This window comes from Macrotis lagotis, chromosome 1 (genome assembly GCF_037893015.1).
Source record: "Macrotis lagotis isolate mMagLag1 chromosome 1, bilby.v1.9.chrom.fasta, whole genome shotgun sequence".
Classification (NCBI taxonomy): Eukaryota; Metazoa; Chordata; class Mammalia; order Peramelemorphia; family Peramelidae; genus Macrotis; species Macrotis lagotis.
This window is the reverse complement of record NC_133658.1, coordinates 258,613,227-258,638,744: the sequence shown is the minus strand read 5'-3', so window position 1 is coordinate 258,638,744 and position 25,518 is coordinate 258,613,227. Positions and strand designations below refer to the sequence as shown.

At 32.8% G+C, this 25,518-nt stretch overlaps 1 long non-coding RNA gene across 1 annotated transcript; it reads right to left on the bottom strand.

Moving 5' to 3' along the window:
• Positions 1-2,513: 2,513 nt before the first annotated feature.
• LOC141515981 (uncharacterized) lies at positions 2,514-25,196 on the bottom strand. The gene is made up of 3 exons (XR_012476578.1): positions 25,057-25,196; positions 22,999-23,124; positions 2,514-2,601 (listed from the first exon to the last, which is right to left on the bottom strand). It is a non-coding gene; the product is annotated as an uncharacterized LOC141515981 (long non-coding RNA).
• Between the last annotated feature and the right edge of the window lie 322 nt (positions 25,197-25,518).

Below are 25,518 nucleotides of genomic sequence, written 5' to 3'. Positions count from 1 at the left end.
GAGCAAGCCACTTAATCTATCAAGTCTCAATTTTCTTATCTCTTCAATGAGAGGATATGAACTTCTTACCCTCCAAAATTTTTTTCGAACTCTAGGGTTTTTTTTTCAAGGAAAATGGGGTTAAGTGGCTTGCCCAAGGCCACACAGCTAGGTAATTATTAAGTGTCTGAGACCAGATTTGAACCCAGGTACTCCTGACTGGCTGGTACTTTATCCACTGCACCACCTAGCCACCCCTTTTTTCTGACTTTAAATCTATGATACTATGACCCTAGGAATAAATCAGGTAGAATTTCTGCCAGCTAAGCCAGATTAGTGAGGAGTCAGGCAAATATAACAATAATAAAAAACTATGCATTTGTTCTTAGTATTATAGTATTTATAATTAGAATGAACACATGGAAAGAAGTATAAATTTGGAGTCATAAGACCTGGATTCAAATCCTAACTCCATGACCCATGTGATCTTAAATGTTATTTTAATTCCTCCGATTTCTATTTCTTTTTGTAAAATGATGGGTAGGAATAAATGACTCCTAAGTCCATTCCAGCTCTAAACCCATTGTCCAATTGATCTCAGATGGCATTTATTTCAATATCCTAAATGTACTAATTGAGAAACTGAGAAAAAGGAGAATGAGGTTTGTCTAAGGTCATTAGGTAATAAGCAGGAGAGCAGGGATTGGAACTCAGCCACCAAAATTCCAACACAAAAGAGCAAAAGAATGTTCTCTATTCCAACACTAAATATTTCATCATCTGCATTACCTAACATTGAAAATGCAAATGCTTTAGCCTAGCCCACATCACTCTACATAATCTGACTCCCTCTCAGCTTTACAAATTACGTTATAATTCCTATCTGTAGTTAGGATGTTATCCTTTTTTAGACACCGTATTTGTTTAGACATATTTCCCTTCCCTATTGTCTTCTCTGTCTACCATTCCTTTGACTCCTCAGTTCATGGAGTAAATTCCTTTCTTCTCAGCTTCACCAATATAAATCCCTCTCTTCTTTCAAGATTCATATAAGTCCATTTGCACTAAAAAAAAAAAAAAGACTGCTTTTCTAAAGAAGAGTTCAATATACTGATGAAATCTTAAGTCCAGAATTTTAAAAAAGCACACAAAAACATATAACGCATGGTATAGGCAAGTTTGATGCACTGAGCTGCAGTGAGCTAAGCTGATCTGGTCTCCAACATTAAGAATATAGTCAACTGGTGAGCCTCCAGGAGTAAAAATGATAGCCCCAGTCTTAAAAAAAAGGAAAGAAAGAAATTCAGATGAAGGAGAGAGAGAGTAAATTCAGTAAAAGAACAACATTTAAAATAAATATAATGGGGAAATGTTTAACATTTTGCTTATATTCAAGACCTGAGTAATATGTATATACATTGTTCTGAACAAGCCAAAGAAAGGTAACAGAAGAATTTATTAGACAGAGAGTTAGAAAGACCCAGGTGCAAATCCTTATTAACTTTGAGACCATGGATAAATAATTTAATTTTAAAGAGATTGTTCCATAAGACATCTGGATTTCCTTCTTGTTCTTTGGTCCTATGATTCCCCCCCCCCTTAAAATCCTTTTTTGATAGCTTTTCATGGCATGGCGGGTCCCTGAACTCTTAGAACCTGTTAGATATGAGCTCTGGCAAATTCTGCCTTGCTGGAAAGGCCTTGAGTATTAATTAAGAAACAGATTGTATTGGTTTCCTGAGGACAGGATGTATGAAGAGCATGAACACCAGTACAGTGATCAATGGGGGGGGGAGGGGTGGAACTTTTGGTCATTTTTTTCTCCCAATAATACATTAAATTAGAATCATTTTTGCAAAGGACATTTTAGTACCTAAAACTAATTATTAACAAATTTTGCAAAAATGAATTACTTTGACACATTCTGAGGGTATGTTTCAAATGCAAACAGCATGCATTTTGAAACGTTATTTGTATCATCTTAACTTCCTATATTGCTTGTTCCTTACTGTTGTAAATCCCTAGTCCCTTCTTTCTCTATCAGTGTTAAAAGATAAAAGAATTCTTGCTGTGAACTGTTCCTTCTTGAGAAATGCATAAAAGTTTTAGCTTGTGCATTGCATAAAAGCAGGCTCTGTCTTCATTTCCCCTGAGCATATCACAACTTCTTGGTGTCACTCTCTGCAAAACTGAAAGAAACAAAATGATGTTTGCCAAGAGATTGTGCACCAAGACCCTCAGACAATCCCTGGAGTTGCTTGGCTGATGTTCTGTAAAAAGGACAGTCATTGAATTACATATTCCTAATTGGGGAATAGGAGTAGAGGATTCTAAGAAATGAGCAAGGACAGATGGAAGTCCAGAAGAAAATCAGAGGGAAATAATTAGGACACCTTTTTTTTCAGTAAAGGATAGTTATTTTAATCCTAGTAAAATGTGGTTGTTATCCTGGGACCAAAACAGGCATTAACAGAAAAAAAAGATTTTTCAGTTATTTTTCAAAAAAATGTTTTCATTATTTGAATGTCCTAGAGGTTTACTTGGTAAAACATATTCAATTCTTCTTGCTTCAATTAGTATGCTTGGAATTCTGCAGTGTTTTTTTTTTCTTCTTGAACTTAACTGAGACATAAAAAGAAGAGGAAATTTAAAAAAATGTCTAAACTCCATTCCATATAAATATATATATATATATATATATTTATGTGCATTCATAACATATATAACATTCATAAATCAATTTCCAACATTATTCAAAAACAATTTTTCAGACAATTAATTTTACCTTTACAATTCATCTTTATGCAACTTATAGTGAAACTTTTTGAAGTGTAAATAAAATCACAGTTTATAGCAGTTTAACATTTGTAAAACATCTCACTCATATTGATTCTGTTAGCGATACAGTGCGAGTATTATTATCCCCATTTTACAGATGAAGAAATAGGATCAGAATGGTTAAGTGGACAAAAAGCTGATGTTCACACAGATGTTAAATATCACAGGTGGGATATAATGCCTGTGTATCATCCACTCTATCACAATGCCTGTCTTAAATAATGCCTTATATTTCAATATCCTGCTCCTCCCCACTCCCAATTAGGAAGTGCAGAGAGATTACTATCTTTAATTCTTAAATGAGAAAACAGAGATTCAGGAAAGTAAATTGATTTATCTGAAGTGCTGAAGTTTACAATTTTCCCCATTTTGACAGTTTTTAATTAATTTTTAAAAAGGAAAACCTAAAAATATTTGTTAAATACAAATATATTTTTGCATATTTAAAGTAATTCTTTGTCAGAGTATCTCTAACAAAAAGGAGATGTCAGATAGGAAAATCATCTCAGAAAACATTCTAATTGAGTATATAACACGTATGTAACTAAGTAAATAAGAGATCATTTCAGAGAGGGAAATCCACTAACAATGGTGAGAAATGGAGCAGGTGATCAGAAGTCTTCCTGTCAAAGGAAGCATATCAAGTGATCCTTGAAGAAAGCTATGAAGTATAAGAAACAAAGATAAAAAGGAAATAAACTCTAGGTAGGGGAGACAATCAGTGCAAAACACAGAGAGGAAAGATGGGATATCAAGTTGAAGCAACAGTGAACACCAGTTGAGTTGAAACATTTCAGTGCATTGGTAGTTTGGGGAAATATAGTGACATGTCTAAAATTGCAAGTTTCAATCACATGATGAAGGGTATTAAATGTCAGGTTAAATACTCTATATATTTTATCATAAATCAATGAAAGCTTTTGAATAGTGACATGAAAGAAATATTGTCAGAACTATGTCATAGCAACATTAATTTGGCAGCAATTAAGTTGAAGGACTATAGGTCAGTCAATATGCATTTATTAATTGCCTACCATGTACCATACACTATCCTAAGTTTTATCTTAAGGAATAAAAATTCAAAGAAGTCCAAAGACAATTCCTGCCCTGCAGGAACTTGTAATCTAATGATGGAAGACAGAACACAAAAGGAACCTGAAAAAGAGGGGGAGGAAAAATTATTGTGTATGGAGGAGACTTTAGAGAGAGTACTAATGATGTCCCAAAACACTGAAGTTGGTAGAAAGAGGGTTAAGCAAAAGCAAAAACAAAAGCAAACAAAAAAAAACTTCACTGAGTTTTTTTTTTTTTTTTTTAAAACAGAGGTACTGTAGCTCATTGCTATGCCCTCCAGTCAGAATCCAATGAGAGGGACAGAGGGTACTGGCAAATACAGGAAGATTCAATCTTTTATATTTTTTATTATTTTTGTTTTATTTTGTCACCATCATTTTCCCAAGTATCTTTGCCCCTGACTCTTTCCTCCCTGAGAATCATTCCCTATGAAAAACAGTATTTTTAAGAGGGTGAATAATCAGTATAGCTCAATAATGCATTGAAAAATGCAAAAATATGCGCAATGTTTACTACCTGAGGACATTCCTCCATCATGAAGGTTAAATTGAGAATGCCTATTTTTTTCTTTTCATTTGATTCATACTCTTTTCAATTTTGATGAATTTACCTTTTTTTGGCATGTCATTGTTCTTCCATTTGAATTGCTATAGTCAATATGTAAATTGCTTTCTTGGTTCTGCTTGCCTCAGTCTATATCAACTCAACATATAATGCTTCCCATGCTTCTCTATATTCATCACATGTGTCATTTCATATAGCACAATTATATTCAATTAATCCACATGCCAGAATTTGTTTAGCCTTTTGCCAATTGACCAGTATCTACTTTGTTTTGAATTTGTTGCTATCACAAAAAAAATGCTGCTATAAATATAATTTAGAAGTACTTTTTTCTTAGTAAGGTTTGGGATATCAGTTTAAAGATGAAGTTTCTGGTTCAAATGGTATAGATATTTTATTTGAATAATTCGAAATTGCTTTTCAAAATAGTTGTTAGAGTTTCTTTGGGGGTGTTATCTATAGTCTTTAGAAAAGGAAGACATGATTAACTAAGGAACACAGTTTTTTAATTGAGAACAATATAGGTCACACTAGTTTTATTTCCATTTTTTAAAAAGCAGTGACTATAGGAATGGATCAATTATGTGTACTTAGAATAATGAATTATGATTTTAACATTCTCTGCTGATTTTCTTGTTCATAAGATGGAAAATGTGTTCTAGTTTGATAACATCATCAGAGTCACAAGAGATTTCACAGGTCATCTAGTCCAGTGTCCTTTATTTGGCATTTGAAGGAAGTAAAACTTAGACAGGGTAAATTTCTTATCCATGGTAATGGAGTCAGTAAGTTGCTAAGTTAGGTTTTAAATCAGATTTTCAAAATTCAAATTCATCAGAGTTTTCTCTACAGCCCAGTTCTTCCCCTGATTCTTTTACCAAAGGTATAAGCAGCATGACCTATACTGTCATTTTACTTGTATCTGTCAAATTGAGAACCATTTCTTAAAAGAAGTAGAACTAAAATGATTCAGGACATTTCCATAAATTCCAAACTGGAATTTCCTGCCTTTCATTCAGGAAGACAATAATCCTTCTTTGAAGACAACCTCTCAGCCCATTTCTTGATGGTCTTATACTTATTTCCATCTTAATATTTTTACCTTTCATGTTTATAAAATAAATGTATTTATTTATTTTCCAACTACATATAAAGATAATTTTCAATAATCATTTTGGTAAGGTTTTGAGTTCCACATTTTTCTCCCTCCTTCCCTTTCCTCCTTCCCTCCTCCCTAGACAGAAAGTAATCTAATATAGGTTATACATATATAACAATATTAAACATATTTCCATATGAATTTTTGTGAAAGAATAATCAGAACAAAAAGAAAAAACATAAAACATAAAACAAATTTGAAAATTGAAAATAAAATGCTTCGGTCTGCAGTTAGACTCCATAGTTCCTTCTCTGGATGTTGATAATTTCTATCACAAGTCCTTTAGAATTATCTTTGATTATTGTACTGCTGAGAAATTCATCATAGTTGATCATCAAACAATGTTGCTATTAATTAGTACAATGTTCTGTTTCTGATCATTTCACAAAATATCAATTGATGAAAGTCTTTCCAGTCTTTTCTGAATTATGACCACTCATAATTTCTTAAAGACCAGTAGTATTCCACTACATTAAAATACCACAATTTGTTCAACCATTTTCCAATTTCCCCTCAGTTTCCAATTTTTTGCCCCTACAAAAAAAAAAAAGATGCTATAAATATTTTTGTACAAACTGGGTTTTTACTCTTATGATCTTTTTGAGATACAGACCTAGTAGTGATATTTTTTTTTAGTGTCTGAGACCAGATGTGAGTTCAGGTCTTCCAGATTCCAGGCCACTACACCACCTAGGAACCCCCCCCCACCACCACCACCACCAGTAATAGTATTGATGGATCAACGGATATGCACAGTTTTGTTGATTATTGGATGTAATACCAAATTGTTCTCCAGAAAGGGTGCATCATTTGACAACTCCAACCACAATGAGTTACTGGCTTAGTTTTCCCACATCCCCTCCAACACTGATCATTTTTCTTTTTTTTTTTTTTTTGTCATTTTTAGCCAATCTGTGTAAGATGGTACCACAGAGTTGTTTTTATTTGCCAAAAATCTAGCCAGTAATTATTTAATTTTATAATAAGACTAGAGATAACTTTAATTTCTTTACCTGAGAATTGTCTGTTCATATCCTTTGATCATTTTTCAACTGGTGAATGGCATACATTCTTTTTTTGGGGGGGGGCAGGATGTAAAGCAAAGGGTTAAGGTCACATGACTAAGGAAGTATAAAGTATCTGAGGCTGGATTTGAACTTAACTCTGATGCTCTATCCACTGCACCACCTCACTGTTCCTAATGACTTAAATTCTTATAAATTTGACTCAGTTATCTATATATTTTAGAAATGAGTTCTTTATCAGAAACACTAGCATTTAATCTTGGTGGTGTTAGTTTTATTTGTGCAAAAAACTTTTTAATTTAAAGAAATTAAAATTGTCCATTTTCCATTTTATAATGTTCTCAATATCTTGTTTGGCCATAAACTCTGTCACTTTCTAAAAATCTGAAAAATGAACTACTCCTTCTTTTCCTGGTAGGTTTAGGGTGTCAACTTTTATGTCTAAATCCTGTACCCACTTTGACCTTATCTTGAAGCAGGGTGTCAGATGCTTTGTCTATGCATAGCTTCTGCCATATTATTTTCTAGTTTTCCTAGCAGTAAGTTCTTATCTCAGAAGTTGGAGTCTTTGAGTTTATCAAACAGTAGATTATTATAGTTATTTATTAGTGTTTCTTTTGTACCTAATCTATAATACTGATCCACCAATCTGGTTCTTAGACAGTACAGAAAGCTTTGATGACTGGTGCTTTATAATATAGTTTTAGATATGATAAGACTAGATCATCTTCCTTTTTTTACATTAATTCCTATCTATTCCTGATATCTTGTTCCTCCACATCAATTTGCTATTCTTCTTCTTTCTTTTTATAATGTGTGTACATACTACATATTTGTGCATCTCTCTCTCTTTCACTCTCTCTCTCTCTCTCTCTCTCTCTCTCTCTCTCTCTATATATATATATATATATATATATATATATTTGCATTTACAGAGTTATGTATATATCGGAGCATAAATTTCATTTTTATTTTGTATTACATTGTTACTCTTCCTAATTCCATAATATTATTTTTTAATATTTATTTGTTTTTTCTAACTACATGTAATAGTGGGTTTTTTACCAATCTTTTTTTTTTAGGTTTTTGCAAGGCAAATGGGGTTAAGTGGCTTGCCCAAGGCCACACAGCTAGGTAATTATTAAGTGTCTGAGACCGGATTTGAACTCAGGTACTCCTGATTTCAAGGCCGGTGCTTTATCCCCTATGCCACCTAGCCGCCCCTTGCAATATTTTGACAGAACATCATCTGATATATGCTCTACATTTATAACCATGCTGAACAGTAGATTCATATTGATTATGTGAGAGAAGAATCATTCCAAATATAAGAAAGAAAACAGGTGGCATAATACATAAAACACCTTGTAAAAATGTGAAAATAAAAAGCTTTTTATTTTCATTTAAACTTCGCCATTCCTTCTCAAGATATGGATGGTATTTTTCATCAAGTCTTTTAAAATTGTCTTTCATTATTGTACTGTTGAAATGAACAAGTTCATCATAATTGATCATCACTTCATATTGTTTTGTTGTGTATAATACCTTTCTGATTCAGATAATTTCATTCTACAATAATTAATCCAAGTCTTTCAAGGCTTTTCTGAAGTCCTGTCCCTCAGAGTTTCCTATAATATAATAGTGTTCCATCAAATAGATATGCCACAATTTGTTCAGCCATTCCCCAATTGAAGGGCAGCCCCTAAACTTCCAATTCTTTACCATTACAAAAAGAGCTGCTATGAACATTTTTACACATGTGAGATTTTTACCCTTTTTGATGACTTCTTCAGGATGTAGATTCAGTAGTGGTTTCACTTATATCAAAGGGCATGCACAGTTTTATTGTCTTTGAATCTAATTCCCAATTTCTCTCCATAAATGTTGGATCAATTCACAATTCCATCAAAAATGCATTAATGTTCCAGTTTTCCCACATTCCCTCCCACATTTATCATTTTCCTTTTAGTTATATTGAGTATTCTGATTGGTATGAGATGCTCAAAGATGTTTAAATTTGCATTTCTCTAATCACTAATGATTTAGCACAGTTTTTCAGATAATTATATTTAGCTTTGATTTCTTCATTTGAGAACTGCCATTCCATATTACTGACCATTTATCAATTGGAGAATGACTTGTTTTTTTCATACATTTAGCTCAGTTCTCTTAAAATATTTTAGAAATTAGCACTTTTTCAGAAACACTAGCTCTAAAAAATTGTTTTCCTACTTATTTCAATCCGTTTGATCTTGGTTTCAGTGATTTTGTTTGTGCAAAAAAAATTTAAGTAAAAAAGCAAAATAAAAAGTAAGTAAAAAGGTAAAAAGTAAAGTTAAAAGTAAGTAAAAAAACTTTTTAATGTAATCAAAATTATCCAGTTTGCTTCTTATAATGTCTCTATTACTTCTTTGGTCATAAACAAATCTCCTTAACATAGATCTCACAATGATAATTGGCGGTTCATATTTCCTTTTATGTTAAAATACATTACCCATTTTGAATTTATCTTGGTATAAAGTGCGACATGCTGGTCTATGCATAATTTCTGCCATACTAACTTCCAGTTTTTCCAGCATTTTTTTATTATCAGAGTAAGTTTTTATCCCAGAAGCTGGAATCCTTGGGTTTAATCAAACAGTAGATTACTATAGTCATTTACTGCTATTACTTTTACAACATAATCTATTCCACTGATCTACCACTCTAATTCTTAGTTTTGATGACATAATTTATAATATAATTTTCGATCTGGCATGCTAGGCCACTTTACTTTGCATTTTTTTCATTAATTCCCTTGATATTCTTGACCTTCTGCTCCTTCAAATAAATTTAGTTTCCATTTTTTTTCTCACTTAATTAATCTTTTGGAAGTTCAATTGGTATGACACTGAATAAGTAATTCAATTTAGGTAGAATTGTCATTTTTATTATATTAGCTCAGTCTACCCATGAGATATTCACATTTGCCCAGTTATTTAGATCTGATTTTATTTTGTATGAGGAGAGTTGTATAGTTGTTTCCACAAATTTTCTCAGTCTTCCTCGGCAGGTAGACTCCCAAGTATTTTATGTTGTCTGAAGTTATTTTGAAATGGGATTTCTCTTTCTAACTCTTGCTGCTGTATTAGGTTAGTAATACATAGAAATGGTGGGCTTAGTTTTTATCCTGTGACCTCTAAAGTTGCTAATTTTTCCATTACTTTTTAAAGATGATTTTCTAGGATCCTCTAGGTAAATCATCCAATTACCTGCAAAGAGTGAGAGTCTTGTTTCTTCATTACTGATTCTAATTCCTTCAATTACTTTTTATCCTCATATTGCTAAGGCTAACATTTCTGATACAATATTGAATAATAATGGTGATAATGATCATCTTTCTTTCAGCCTTGATCTTATTGGGAATGCTTCTCCCTTATCCCTATTACATATAATGCTTGTTGATAGATTTAGATAGAAACTGCTTATTGCAGGAACATTACATTTATTGCCATGCTCTCTATTTTTATTAGAAATGAGTACTGCATTTTGTCAATTAATTTTTCACCATCTAATGACACAATTATATGATTTTTGTTAGGTTTGTTATTTATATGTCCAATTATGTTGGCAGTTTTCCTAATATTGAACCAATCCTACATTCCTGGGATAAATCTATTCATCAAATTTTATTAACCTACTGATAACTTGCTGTAATCACTTAGGTAATATTTTATTTATGATTTATACATCTATATTCATTAGGTAAATTGGTCTATAATTTTCTTTCTCTGTTTTGATGCTTCTTGGTTTAGATATCAGCATCATATTGGTGTCGCAGAAGGAATTTGGCAGAACTTCTTCTTTACCTATTTTTTTTCCTAATAGATTATATAGATTTGGAACTAATTATTCCTTGAAGGTTTGGTAGAATTCACCAGTGAATCCACCTGGTTGTAGAGATTTTTTTTCTTAGGTAGTTCATTAATGACTTGTTTAATTTCTTTCTTTGATATGGAGTTGAGTATTTAATTTCCTTTTCTTTTTACCTGGGCAATTTATATTTTTGTAAATATTCATCCATTTCACTTAGTCAAATTTATTGGCATATAGTTTGGCAAAATATTTCTGAATTACTACTTTAATTTCCTCTTCCTTGGTGGGGAATTAATCTTTTTCTTTTTTGAAAGTGGTAATTTTGATTCTTTTTTTTAATCAAATAAACCAAAGGTTTATCTATTTTTGTTAATTTTTTTTCATAAAGTCTACTCTTGGTTTTATTTATTAGTTCAATAGTTTCCTTGCTTGGATTTTTATTAATTTCCACCTCTAATTTATAGAATTTCTAATTTGGCATTTAATTAGGGAGTTTTAACTTACTCCTTTTCTAACTTTTTTTAGTTGCATGGTCAGTTCATTGATTTTTCTCTTTTCCTATTTTATTCAAGTAAGTATGTAGAGATACAATATTTCCCCTAATAATTGCTTTGGCTATAAACCATAAGTTGTGATATATTGTCTCCCTCTACTATTGTTGTTTTAGATGAAATTATTCTTTCTATAGTTTGATGTTTGATCCACATGTTATTTAAAATTAGATTATTTATTCAATCAGTTTTAGAGCCATCTTTTTATGGTGCTTTATTGCATGTTATTTTGTTGCCTCATGGTCTGAAAAGGTTACATTCAATTTTCTGCATTTGGTTATGACATCTCTATGTCCTAATACATGCTCAATTTTTGTGTATGTGCTATGTACCAGAAAAACAAACAAACAAAAAAAGTATGATCATTTCTATCTACATTCAGTTTTCTTCAGAGGGCTATCATATTTAAGTTTTCTAACATTCTAATTCCTTCTTGTTTATTTTATGGTTAGATTTGTCTAATTTTTGAGACAGGGAGGCTAAGGTTCCTCATCAGCAAAGTTTTGCTATCTTCCTGTAACCCATTTAGTTTTTCCTCCAAAAATTTGGATGCAATACCACTAGAGGCATGCAGTTTAGTATTAAAATTACTTCATTGTCTATGTTACTTTTACAAGGATATAGTTACCTTCCTTATTTCTTTTAACGAGACCTCTTTTTATAATTGCTTTGTGCTTGTTAAGGATAGCTACTCATGCTTTTATTGCCTCAACTGAAGAAAAATATATTCTGTGCCAGGCATTTACCTTTACTCTGTGTGTATCTCTCTGCTTCAAATATGTTTCTTATAAACAGTATATTGTAGTTTTCTGGTTTTTAAACTACTTTGCTGTGTCCATTTTATCCCATTCACATTCAGTTAAAATTACTCTTTATCATTTTTTATGCTCTCTGTATTTTCCCCCTCCTTTCACCCTATACCTCCTCCTTAGTGTATTGCTTCTCAATACTACCTCCCTCAATGTGTTTCCCTGTTTTTCCACAGCTCCCTTTTCTTCCCCCTTTTCATTTTCCCTTTCTTCCATTCTTTCCTTCTACCTTTGCTCCCTCCCTTTACCCACCTAATATTTGAAAGGCAAAATTAATTTCTAAATTCAACTGAGTATGTATATTAATCTCCCTTTGAGTCAAATCCAATGAGAGAAAGATTCGGACAGTTCACACCTCCTCCCTTCTTTCCCTGTATTTCTACAGGTACTTTTCAACACTTAGTGTGATGAAATTTGGCCCATTCTGCCTCTTTCTTGCTCCCATCTTTTACAGACTCCCGACCTTTTTTGAAGATCTTATTTTTTTAATCATTTCATCAAAGTCATAAATATACACCAAGAATGTCCATGCCTTCTGCCTAAGTATATTCCCTTCAAATAGAGTTACAATTCTGAAGAATTATGAGAATCTTCCTTCTAGATAGGGATGTAACCAGTTTAATCTTATTGGATAGAAATCTTTTACTTTTTTGCCTATACACCTTTTCATGTATCTCTTGAATCTCCTATTTGAAAATCAAATTTTCTGTTCAACCCTATTTTTTTCATCAGAAAAGACTGAAAGTCATTATTTTACTAAATGTTCAACTTTTCTTTTGAAATAGAAGGTTCAGTTTTGCTTCATAATTGATTATTAGTTGTAATCCAAGGTCCTTTGCTATGCAGGATATCATGTTCCAGGCCCTTCCATTCTTTAGTGTTTACAGTGGTCTTGTCTGTGCATAAGACTTTTAATTTAATATAATCAAAATTATCTACTTTGTTTTTGATGACATTCTCAATCTCTTCCTTGGTCATAAACTGCTTCCCTTTCCATAGATGTGACATGTGAACTATTCTTTGTTCTCATAGTTTGCTTATAATATTGCCTTTTATGTCTAAATCCTATACCCATTTAGATCTTATCTTGGTATAGGGTGTGAGAAGCTAGTCTATTCCAAGTTTCTGCCATACTAACTTCCAATTTTCCCAACAGATTTTATCAAAGAGAGAGTTTTTTTTCTGCTAGAAATGGTACTCATTGGATTTATCAAAATGCAGGTAACTATAATCATTTCCTGCTATCTTTTTTGCATCTAGTCTATTCCACTGATCCACCAAACTATTTCTAAGCCCATCCCAGACAGTTTTAATTATTGATGCTTTATAATACAATTTTTATGTCTGGTTGGGATAAACCACCATCTTTTGCACTTTTTTTTTCATTAAATCCCTGGCACTTCTTGACTTTTTCTTTCTCATATGAATTTACTTATAAATTTTTTCTAGCTCATTTAAGTAACTTTTTGGAATTTTGATTGGTAGGGTATGAAATAAATTGTTTAATTTAAGTAGAATTATCATTTTCATTATATTAGCTCAGCCCATCCACAAGCAGTTGATATTTTCCCAGTTATTTAAATCTGATTTTATTTATGTGAGAAATGTTTTGTAGTTGTTTACATAGAGTTTCTGAGACTGCTTTAGCAGGTAGACTCCCAAGTATTTTATATTGTCTGAAGTTACTTTGAATGGCATTTATCTTTCTAGAACTTGCTGTCATATCTTCCTAGTAATATATAGAAATGCTGAGGATTTATGAGTGTTTATTTTATATCCTGAAACTTTTCTAAAGTTTCTAATTGTTTTAATATTTGTAGATGGTTTTTTAGGATTCTCTAGGTATACCATCATGTCATCTGCAAAGAGTGAGAGTTTTCTTTCCTCTTTCCCAATTCTAAATCCTTCAATTTATTTTTCTTCTCTGATTGCTGAAGCTATACCACATTATTGAATACTAGTGGTGATAATGGACATCCTTGTTTCACCCCTGGTTTTATTGGGAAAGGCTCTAGCTTATGCTCATTGTATATAATGCCTTTTGATGGTTACAAATAGATAATGCTAATCATTCTAAGGAACAATCTATTCATTACTATGCTATCCAGTCTTTTTAGAAGAAATGGGTGCTATATTGTGTCAAAGGCTTTTTCAGCATCTATTGTGATAATCATATGATTTCTGATAGTATTGTTATTGATATAATTAATTATACTAACAGTTTCCCTAATATTGAACCAACCTGCATTCTTGGGATAAATCCTGCTTGATCATAGTGTACTATCCTAGGGATAACTAGCTGTAATCACTTTGCTAAGATTTAATTTAAGATTTTTGCATCTATATTCATTAGGGAGATAAGTCTATATTTTTTTCTTTAGAAAGAGTTTTATTAATTTTGAGTTTTACAATTTTCCCCCATTCTTACTTAACTTCCCCAACCCCACCCCCACAGAAGGCAGTCTGTTAGTCTTCACATTATTTCTGTGGTATACATTGATCTTAGTTAAATGTGATATGAGAAAAATCATATCCATAAGGAAGAAAAATAAAGTACAAGAGACTGCAAAATTACAGAATAAGATAATGGGCTTTTTATCTAAATTGAAGGTAATAGGCTTTGGTCTTTGTTCAAACTCTTCATTTCTTTCTCTGGATATAGATGGCATTCTCCATTACAGGGAGTCCAAAATTGCCTCTGGTTGTTGTAGTGAAGGAATGAGAAAGTCTGTTAAGGTTGATCATTACCCACATGTTGCTGTTAGGGTGTATAGTGTTTTTCTGGTTCTTCTCATCATGCTCAGCATCAATTCATGCAAATCCTTCCAGGCTTCCCTGAATTCCCATCCCTCCTGGTTTTTAAAAGAACAATAGTGTTCCATGCTATACATATACCACAGTTTGTTAAGCTATTCCCCAATTGAACAACATTCACTTAATTTCCAGTTCTTTGCCACAACAAACAGAATTGCTATGGATATTTTGTGATGCTTTTACCCTTCTTCATCATCTCTTCAGGGAATAGACCCAGTAGTGGTGGTATTGCTAGATCAAAGGGTATGCACATTTTTTGTTACCCTTTGGGCATTATTCCAGATTTTTCTCCAGAAAGACTGGATGAGTTCACAGCTCCATCAACAATGTATTAATGTCCCAGATTTCCTACATTCTTTCCAACATTGATCATTGGCCTTTCTGGTCATATTGGCCAGTCTGAAAGGTGTGAGGTGGTATGTCAAAGATACTTTAATTTGCATTTCTATAACAAGTAATAACTTAGAGCAATTTTTCATATGACTATGGATTGCTTTGATTTTCTCATCTGCAAGTTGCCTTTGTACACCCTTTTACCATTTGTCAATTGGAAAATGGCTTTTTTTGAAAATTTGACTCAGTTCTCTGTATATTTTAGAAATGAGTCCTTTGAAAGAAATACTAGTTGCAAATGTTGTTTCCCAATTTATTATATTTCTTTTCATCTTGGTTTCAGTGGTTTTATCTGTGAAAAATCTTTATAATTTAAGGTAATCAAAATTATCTATTTTCTTTTTAATGATGCTCTCTATCTCTTAGTCATAACTACTTCCCTTTCCATAGATCTGACAGGTAAACTACTCCTTCATTTTCAAGTTGGTTTATAATAATGTCTTTTATGACTAAATTGTGTATACATTTTGATTTTATCTTGGTAAAAGGTGTGAACTATTGGTCTAATCTAAGTTTCTTCCACACTAACTTCCAATTTTCACAACAGTTTTTATAGAGAGAGACTTTCTGTCTCAATACCTGGACTCTTTAGGTTTATCAAACAGAAGAATACAATAATATTGACATGCTTTTGCACCCAATCTATTCCACTGATCTACCAATATATTTCTTAACCAATAGCAGACAGTTTCAATGACTGATGTTTTCATAATATAATTTTAGATCTGGTAAGGCTAAGCCACCTTCTTTTCCTCTTTTTATCATTGAATCCCTGGAAATTCTTGACTTTTTATTTCTCATATGAATTTACTTATAATTTTTTTTCTAACTCCTTAAAGTATTTTTTTTTGGAATTTTGATTGGTAGGGTACTAAACAGGTAATTTAATCTTGGTAGAATTGTCATTTTCATTATGTTAATTCAGCCTATCCATGAGCAGTTGATGCTTGCCCAATTATCTAAGGCTGATTTTATTTGTGTGAGAAGTGTTTTGTAATTGTTTTCAAAAAATTTTTGAATCTGCCTTTGCAGATAGATTCCCAGGTATTTTATATTGTCTGAGGTTACTTTGAATGGGATTTCTCTTTCTAGCTCTTTCTACTGTATCTTGCTAGTCATATATAGAAATGTCACAGATTTATGAGAGTTTATTTTATATCCTGCAACTTTGTTAAAGTTACTAATTATTTCTAATAATTGCTAATATGAGTTTTTTTGGATTCTCTTGGTATACCATCATGTCATCTGCAAAGAGAGAGAGTTTTGTCTCTTCTTTCCCAATTCTAATTCCTTCCATTTCTTTTTCTTCTCATATTGCTAAGGCTAACATTTCTAACAAGTTATTGAATAGTAGTGGTGATAATGGGAATCCTTGTTTCTCCCCTGATCTTAGTGGGAATGCCTAAAGCCTATCCCCTTTTCATATAATGCTTGTTGATGTTTTCAGATAGATACTGCTTATGTTTTAAAGGAACAAATAATTTATTTCTATTCTCTCTAGGGTCAAAAGCTTTTTTTAGCATCCATTGATACAATCATATGATTTATGACAGTTTTGTTACTGAAATAACTAACTATACTAACAGTTTTCCTAATATTGAACAACCCTTGCATCCCAGGAATAAATCATACTTGGTCATAATATATTATCCTAGTGATAACTTGTAGCAATTGTTTTGCTTAGATTTTATTTAAGATTTTGGCATCTATATTCATAAGGGAGATAGATCTATAATTTTCTTTTCCTGATTTAACTCTTCCTGATTTATGTATCTGCACCATATTTGGTTTCATAGAAAGAGTTAGGCAGAGTTCTGTTTTCATCTATTTTTCCAAAGAATTTATATAGATTTGGGACAAATTATTCCTTAAATGTTTGATAGAATTGATTTGTGAATGCATTTGACCCTAGAAATTTTTTTCTTAGGGAGTTCAATAATGGCTTGTTGAATTTATTTTTCTGAGATCATATTGTTTATGTTTTTTATTTCTTTTTCACTTAACCTGGGAAACATATTTTTATAATTATTCCTCCATTTCCCTTAGATTGTCAAATTTATTTGCATAGAGTTGGGCAAAATAATTCTGAATTGACTGAATTGAAAAGATTTATCTATTTTATTGGTTTGTTCATAAAACCAACTGTTGGTTTTATTTATTAGTGCAATAGTTTCCTTGCTTTCAGTTTTATTAATTCTCCTTTAATTTTTAGAATTTCCAATTTCATATTTAGTTGGAGGTTTTTAATTTGTTCTTTCTCTAAGTTTTAAGTTGCATATTTAGTTCAATGATCTTTTCTTTCTCTAATTTATTCATGCAAACATTTAAAGATATAATATATCCTCTGACAGTTGTCTTGATTGTGTCCCATAGCATTTGGTATGTTGTTTTATTATTGTCATTATCTAGGATGAAATAATTAATTCTTTTTATAATTTGTTGTTTGATCCACTCATTTTGTAAAAGGATATTTTTCCAATTAGTTTTGAGTCTATATCACCATGGTCCAGTTTTCCATATGATTTTTTTATTGCATTATTATCTGAGAAAGACGAATTCATTATTTCTCCTTTTCTACAGTTCATCATTAGGTTTTTATACCCAAGTAAATGGTCAATTTTTGTGTAAGTTCCATGTACTAAAGGATAAAAGTATAGTTCTTTCTCTCCTTATCAGTTTCCTCTATTATTCTATCTTATCTAGATTTCAAACAGTCTATTTATTTCCTTAACTTCCTTCTTGTTTATTTTATGCTTGGATTTGTCTAAATCTGAGGGTGGAAGTTTGAGGTCTCCCACTAGTAGAATTTTGCTGTAGATGTCTTCCTAGCTCTTTCAACTTCTGCTCTAAGAATTTGGATGCTATATAATTGGGTGCAGACATATTCAGTATTGAAATTACTTTATCATCTATTGTAACTTTTAGAAGGATATAGTTTCTTCCTTATCTCTTTTAACACTATCTATTTTTGTAGCTGCTTTGTCTGAGATAAGAATTGCTACCCCAGCTTTTTTCACTTCAGCTGAAACAAAATATATTTTACTCCAACCTTGTACCTTTACTCTATTTGTATCTTTTCTCTTCAAATGACTTTCTTGTAAGCAGCATATTGTAGGATTTTGGTTTTTAATCCATTCTGCTATTCCCTTAGGTTTTTTTTTACAAGGTAAATGGGGTTCAGTGGCTTGCCCAAGGCCACACAGCTAGGTATTTATTAAGTGTCTGAGACTGGATTTGAACCCAGGTACTCCTGACTCCAGGGCCGGTGATTTATCCACTACGCCACCTAGCCGCCCGATTCCCTTAGGTTTTAAGGGAGTTCATCCCTTCACATTCAAAGTGAAAATTATTAACTTGTTATTTCCTCCTATGCTACCTTCCCTCTGTTTATATTTTCCCCCTTTTCCCCCTTCATCCATATTACCCAGAATACTGCCCCCTTCAGTGTGTTTGCCCTCCTATATCAAAACCCTCCCCTTTCTTTCTCCTTTCCCTTTTCCCCCTTGTTCCCTCCCTTCCTTCTCTTAGTACCCCTTTTTCTCTCCTTCCCCATCACCTCCCTCCTCTTTTCCCCTTTTAATAGTTGAAAGTTCTTAACTTAACTGAATGTTTGTGTAAGTTAACTTTATGCTAAGTCTGATGAGAGGAAGATTCATGTGGTTCTAACCTCCTCCCTTCTTCCCCTCTATTACAATAAGTCTTTTATACTTCTTTGTAATTTATTTAACCCTTTCAATCTCCTCTATCCTTCAGTTTCCTTACTGTGCCCCCTTTTTCAAGGAAGTATTGTTTTTAAATCATTCTGTCTAAGTCACAGAAAAGTCATGAGTGTCCATCACTTCTGACTAAGTATATTCTCTCTAATAGAGTTACAGTTCTCAAGAGGAGGGTATATAGTCAGTTTCATCTTATTGGATAGCATTTTTTCTTTACCTTTTCATGTATCTCTTGATCCTCCTGTTTGATATCCAAATTTTCTTTTAATCTCTGTTTTTTTCATCAGGGAATGTTGGAAGTCTTCCATTTTGTTAAATGTTCATCTTTTCCCCTGGAAGAGATCGTTCAGTTTTGCTGAGTAGAGGATTCATAACTGCATTCCAAGCTCCCTTGCTCTTCAGAATATCTCCTTCCAGGCCATTTGATGCCTTAATGTTGATATAGCCAGTTCCTATTTAATCCTTACTGTGGTTCCTGGGTATATAAATTGTCTTTTCTCGCTACTTGCAGGATTTTCTCTTTTATCTGATTATTATGGAATTGACCAAAAAATTCCTTGGTGTTTTCATTTTAGGATCTCTTTCTGGGAGGATCAATATGTTATTTCAAAAACAATTTTGCCCTCTGGTTCCATGATATCAGGGCAGTTTTCCATCACCACATCCTATAATATTAAGTTCATGCTTTTTTTTTATTCATTGTTTTCAGGAAGATCTGTAATTCTCATGTTGTCTCTCCCCATTCTGTTCTCAAGGTCAGTGGTTTTGCTGATGAGGTATTTTACATTTTCTACTATTTTATCAATTTTTTTGGTTTTCTTTAACAGACTTTTGCTGTCTCATGATGTCATTACTTTCCATAAACTCCATTCTTCTTTTTGGAGAAGAATTTTGTTCATTTACATTTTGCAGCTCCTTTTCCAATTGGTCAATTCTATTTTTGAAAGAGTTTTCCATTTGACCAATTGAGGTTTTGAGAGAATTATTTTCTTTTTGCATTTGTCCTATTGTATTTTCCAATCACTTGTTTTCTTGTTGCAAGGTGTTAATTATCTCTCCCAAATTTTCCAACTGATTTTTAAACTCCTTTCTGATTTCTTCAAGGAAGTCTTTCTGTGCTGGAGACCAGATTACATTCTCAGAGGTTTTAAATCCCTCTGATTTAGAGTCTTTTCTTTCTAGGAATTTCCCTATGGACCCTCCTTTTGTCTAATCTTTCTTCATTTTCCTAAAACCTTATGTTGCCAAGGGTCTGGTTCACAGATGTTTGGTGCTGAGATCCCCTAGAGGCTGTACACACTGGATTTAGTAACTCCAAGTGGGCTGGCCAGTAGGCTGTGTTGGTTGCTTTCTCTGAAGTGTCTATGACCTTAATTTGAGGCTTTCTTCCTAACCTGGAGGGGGTGGATGAAGCTGTTGAGTACTTTTATATTTGTCCAATGGTGGCTTTTGCCCTAGGGCAAGGAAATTGATCCCCCCATTCACAGCTGAGGGAGGTCTGCTGTTCTAAGCCTGGGGCATAGGTGGGCTGTAATTGTGTTTATTCTGGGAAGAGGCTTCAGTAGAAATGAAGGAATGGTTGCAGCTCTCAGGCACTGGAACTCACCTTCCAGCTTTTCAGGCAAGCTCCAGATTGTCAGTGCCACAATCTATGCCTCTGCTCCCTAGTTGCCCCTGTGGTCAATCAAGCTTGCCCTGCTTTTAGGTTTCCAAACTATATTCTGCCACACTGATTAGTGTAGTGGAGCTCTCAGGCTCTGACACTGTCCTGTGCTCCCAGCAGAGTCTGCCCTCTGTGTACAGCTCACCCACAATCCCAGAAGACAAATCTTGATGTAGATCTTATTCTCCTAGTTTCTCTTTCTGGGTTTTGTAGATCAGATTTCTGTTAAGAGATTTGTTGCATATTATATATGAGGGAAGATCAAGAGACTAGCACTGTGTGTCTTCTCTTCACCATCTTGGCCAGAAATCTCTAGTTCTATAAGTTTTGTTCTCTGTTTTGATCCTTCCTAGTTAGGTATCAGCTGCACCACATGGGTGTTATAGAAAACATTGAGCAGAGTTCCATCTTCACCTATTTTTCCAATGAGTTTATATTGAATTGAAAATAATTGTTGCTTAAATATTTGATAGAATTCATTTGTGAATCCATATGACCCTGGAGATTTTTTCTTAGGGAATTCAATAGTGGCTTGTTGAATTTCTCTTTCTGAGATAGAGTTATTTAGATTTTTAATTTCCTCTTCATTTAACCTGGGAAAAATATATTTATAAATATTCAACCATTTCATTTAGATTATCAAATTTATTGGCATACAGTTGGAGAAAGAATTCTGAAATATTACTTTACTTTCCTCCTCATTGGTGCTGCATTCACTTTTTCCTTTATGATGCTAGGAATTTGGTTTCCTTTTTTTTTTAAATCAAATTAACCAGAGGTTTAACAATTTGATTGATTGTTTCATAAAACCAACTCTTGGTTCTATTTATTAGGTCAATAGTTTCTTCTTTTCAATTTTATTAATTTCTCCTTTAATCTTTAGAATTTCTAATTTGGTATTTAATTGGGAGGCTTTGAATTGGTTCTTTCTCTAAGTTTTTTAGTGGCATGTTTAGTTCATTGATTTCCTCTTTCTCTAATTTGTTCATGTAGCATTTAAAGATACCCCCGACAACTGCCTTGGCTATATTCCCCTAAGTTTTGGTATGTTGCCTTTTTGCTGTTGTTATTATCTAGGATGAAATCATTAATTCTTCTATAATTTGTCGTTTGATCTACTCATTCTTTTTGTTTGCTTGTTTATTTTGGGTTTTTTTTTTTTTTTTAGTATTTTTGCAAGGCAAAAGGGGTTAAGTGGCTTACCCAAGGCCACACAGTTAGGTAATTATTAAGTGTCTGAGGCCGGATTTGAAGTCAGATACTCCTGACTCCAGGGCTGGTGCTCCATCCACTATGCCACCTAGCCACCCCTCTACTCATTCTTTAAATGAGGTTATTTAGTTTCCAATCAGTTTTAGGTCTATCTTTCCATGGTCCATTATTACATTAGATTTTTATTGCACTATGATCTAAGAAGGATGTATTCACTATTTCTGCCTTTCTGCATTTGATTATAAGGTTCTATTTGTTCAATTCTAATTTGGGGGGGGGTTTATTTTCTTCAATTAGCTTTTGTGTTTCCTTTTTCTAGTTGGTTATTTTTACTTTTAATGGAGTTGATTTCTTTGGTCAACTTTTAATAATTTTCCTGTATGGCTTTCATTTCTTTTTTCCATTTTTCTTCTTCCTCCCTTCTTGGTTTTTAAATTCTTTTTAAGTTCTTCCATGAGCTTTTATATTTGAGTCCAATTTATATACTGTTTTGATACTTCCCCTGTGAATGATTTTTTTTACTAATTGCTTCTTTAACATGGAATTGCTGTCATCTTTTTCTGTAAAGTAGTTTTCTATAGTGAGTGCTCTTTTAGTTTTTTTTTTTTGTTGTTCATCTTTATTGTTTTAGTTCTGCTCCTAGTGTATAGGGAGTATAGATCCAAGCATTTTTTTCCTTCGGCTGGAGTCTGATCCCTGGTTTGTTGTATGTTGCATATGCATTCCAGGCCTTGCCTTTTCAGAGGTTCCCCCTGCTTTATATCCAGGTTCTGACTTAAGCCTGACCCAGTGTTGTCTTTTACCCACTGTGCCTAAAACCCTCCTGCTGGCTTTCCCCACTTTTCTGCCTCCTGGAATTTACTTCCCTTTTTTACCCAAAGACCACTGAAAATCCTCCACAATGTCTACAGTTGAAAAGTTCTGTGAAACTTCTCTTTCTCTTGGTGGGATCTGTAGTGTAAATGTTAGAGTAGAGATTTCATTTATCTTTGATAGGAGAAAGCATCAGGAGCATGTTAACATAGGATGTCCCTCTTCACTCCTTATTCTCAGTGACTTCCCTCTGAGACATGTCCAATTTATTTTATAAATAACTATTCAGATATAGAAATATTGTAATTATATCTAGATAACTCTACAGATATAAATATATTTCTTTAACAACACATAGATATATACATATTTATCAATATAGTTAATGCATATATGCATTTGTCATGTTTGTTTTTACATATATGTTTAGATACAACTATGCACATAAAACAATTTATGTATGTTTATATACACATGCAATTGTGTACATAAATAAAAGGAATATTTATTTAAATAAATATTATTTAACTTACCCAGGGATAAAAAGGTTTCAGTTTATTTTAAGGTAAATCAGCTGTTGAGTTGATTTTCAAATACATTTCCAGTCTTTACTGAGGATCTTATTATTCCACTTCACTCTTCAGAATTGACAACTTCACCTAATGATGAAGATAAAAATGAAGATCTAGATGATTCATCATGAACAAATAATGTTTTAATTGGAATTGTTTAGCTTTCCATAAAGCTTTCTCAAAATAACACTACTAAAAAAATAGAACTACTATTAATATTATTGTTGTTTATTGTTATTTCTTGCTCACCACTACAATATGAGATGTTAGACTGAAAAGAAAGTGAACCTGTCATCCACACATGATATATTTGAATCTCTTTTCAGTCGCTATTTTACTTTTAGCATGTCTCTACAATAGTGCTTACCAAAATGGGGTCTGTGAATCCTAGGGACAAAAGAAAAACTCTAGAGACCAATGAATGTCTATGATAAACCAATGGGAAGATAAAAAAAAAAATTGGGTCATAACCTGATTGTGAGCTCTCTCAAAAGCAACTTTGTCAGCCTTTAAACACACTTTCACTTCCTCTCACATATCTCTGCCCATGAAATTAATCCCACAGGAAGATTAAAAACTCTTCTTTCTTTTTTAACTCCTAAGGACTTTTATTTATTTACACCCATTTGCAAATATATATTTCCAAGTTACAAAGTTTCCCTCCACCCTCCCTTCCCAACCACCCTCCCCTCAGTTAGGTTAGTATTTTACATACATATTTTTTTTTAGTTTTTTGCAAGGCAATGGGGTTAAGTGGCTTGCCCAAGGCCACATGGCCAGGTAATTATTAAGTGTCTGAGGCTGGACTTGAACTCAGGTACTCCTGACTCCAAGGCCAGTGCTCTATCCACTACACCACCTAGCTGCCCCGATACATTTTTTAAAACATATTTACAAATTAGTAATTTTGGTATGAAGAATTAGGATTAAGGGAAAGAGTTACATAAGAGATAATTTTTATAAAGTGTTTACCAGATTCTGTGGGGGACGGGGTTCTGTGTACTTTGTTTTGTTTTGTTTTTCTTCCTCTAGTTGGGGATAATATAGTCCATAATCTGTCAAATATGGTTGTCCTAGTTCTCTGGACTGCAGAGAGGGGTTGCTTCCATCAAGGTTGTTCATCTCATAATGTTAATGTCTACTCCCTTTGATCAGCATCATTCCATGCTTCTCTAGAGTTTGACCATTTATTGTTTCTTATAGAACAATAATATTCCATAGTATTCATGTACCATAACTTGTTTAGCCATTACCCAATTTATGGGGATTCCCCTCAATTTGCAATTCTTTGCTGCTACACAAAGGACTGCTATTAATATTTTGGAACATGTAGGACTTTTTCCACTTTTTTACAGTTTCTTCTGGATATAGTCCTAGAATTGGAATTGATGGGTCAAAGGGTATGAACAGTTTTATTGCTCTCCAGAAAGGTTGGATCCATTCACAACTCCAACTGTTCTTATTAGAATAAAGAAATATATATTTGATATGATTTGTCCCTATCTACAATTGCTTTGTTTTGACCCAGACCTACATTCTTTGGCAAATGAATACATATTCATGGATATACCTGCTTAAGCAAGAGTTAATTATGGTGAAAATTTTCCTCCTTTCTGTGTTATGTTCCTCTTCTCCCTCTCTTCCTTTCCTTCTCTATCTTTCTCTATATCTATCTATTTGTCTAGCTGTCCATCTTAGTCTTTTTCACTCTATCAACCTTATTACTTTGAGAAATTGATCTATATTATAAAAGCATAAGACTACCTCATTCCTGACTAGGATGCAGATGATTCTCATTAATTTAAATTTCTTTTAATCTATTCAAGTTTAACTCAGGAAGAACATTTGTTGGTCAATTGTTCATTTCAAAATCTAACACATTACTTTAACTTAATGATGCTACAGTACTGTTGGATCATAAGAATTCTAACATATATATTAAATGTAATATTTATAATGAGTCTTAAAATCTTTTCATAATGCAGAATTGATCAATAGCACAAGATATAATCAACTTACCTCTTTTGTTTCTTGTTAAAAAAACATCTATGCTGTGATTTTGGTCCCAGGATCATTTTGTTATGGCAACTCCTTTCAGGTATGCGTCTTTCAAGTCCTCAAAGTTCATCTTATGTGGTTCTTATCCCATGTAAAATCTCTCTAAGAGGAATCCCTGAAGACTCTAGAGGCATATTGCACTTATTTGTTATTAAAATATGTTCAAGAAACAGTTATTCTTACTCTTCATAACCAGAAATAACTTGGTAAGCTATGGGGCTACAATCAGTGAATAGAGTGTTAGATATGGAATCAGGAAGTTTTTGTAGTTCAGTAGTTTCAGTCATGTTTAACTTTTTGTGATCTTATTGGAGTTTTCTTGGCAAACATACTTGCGTGGTTTGCCATTTCCTTGTCTAACTCATGAAATAATATTCACAATGTCCTTTACAAATATTTAATCAATATATAAATGTAAGTTAT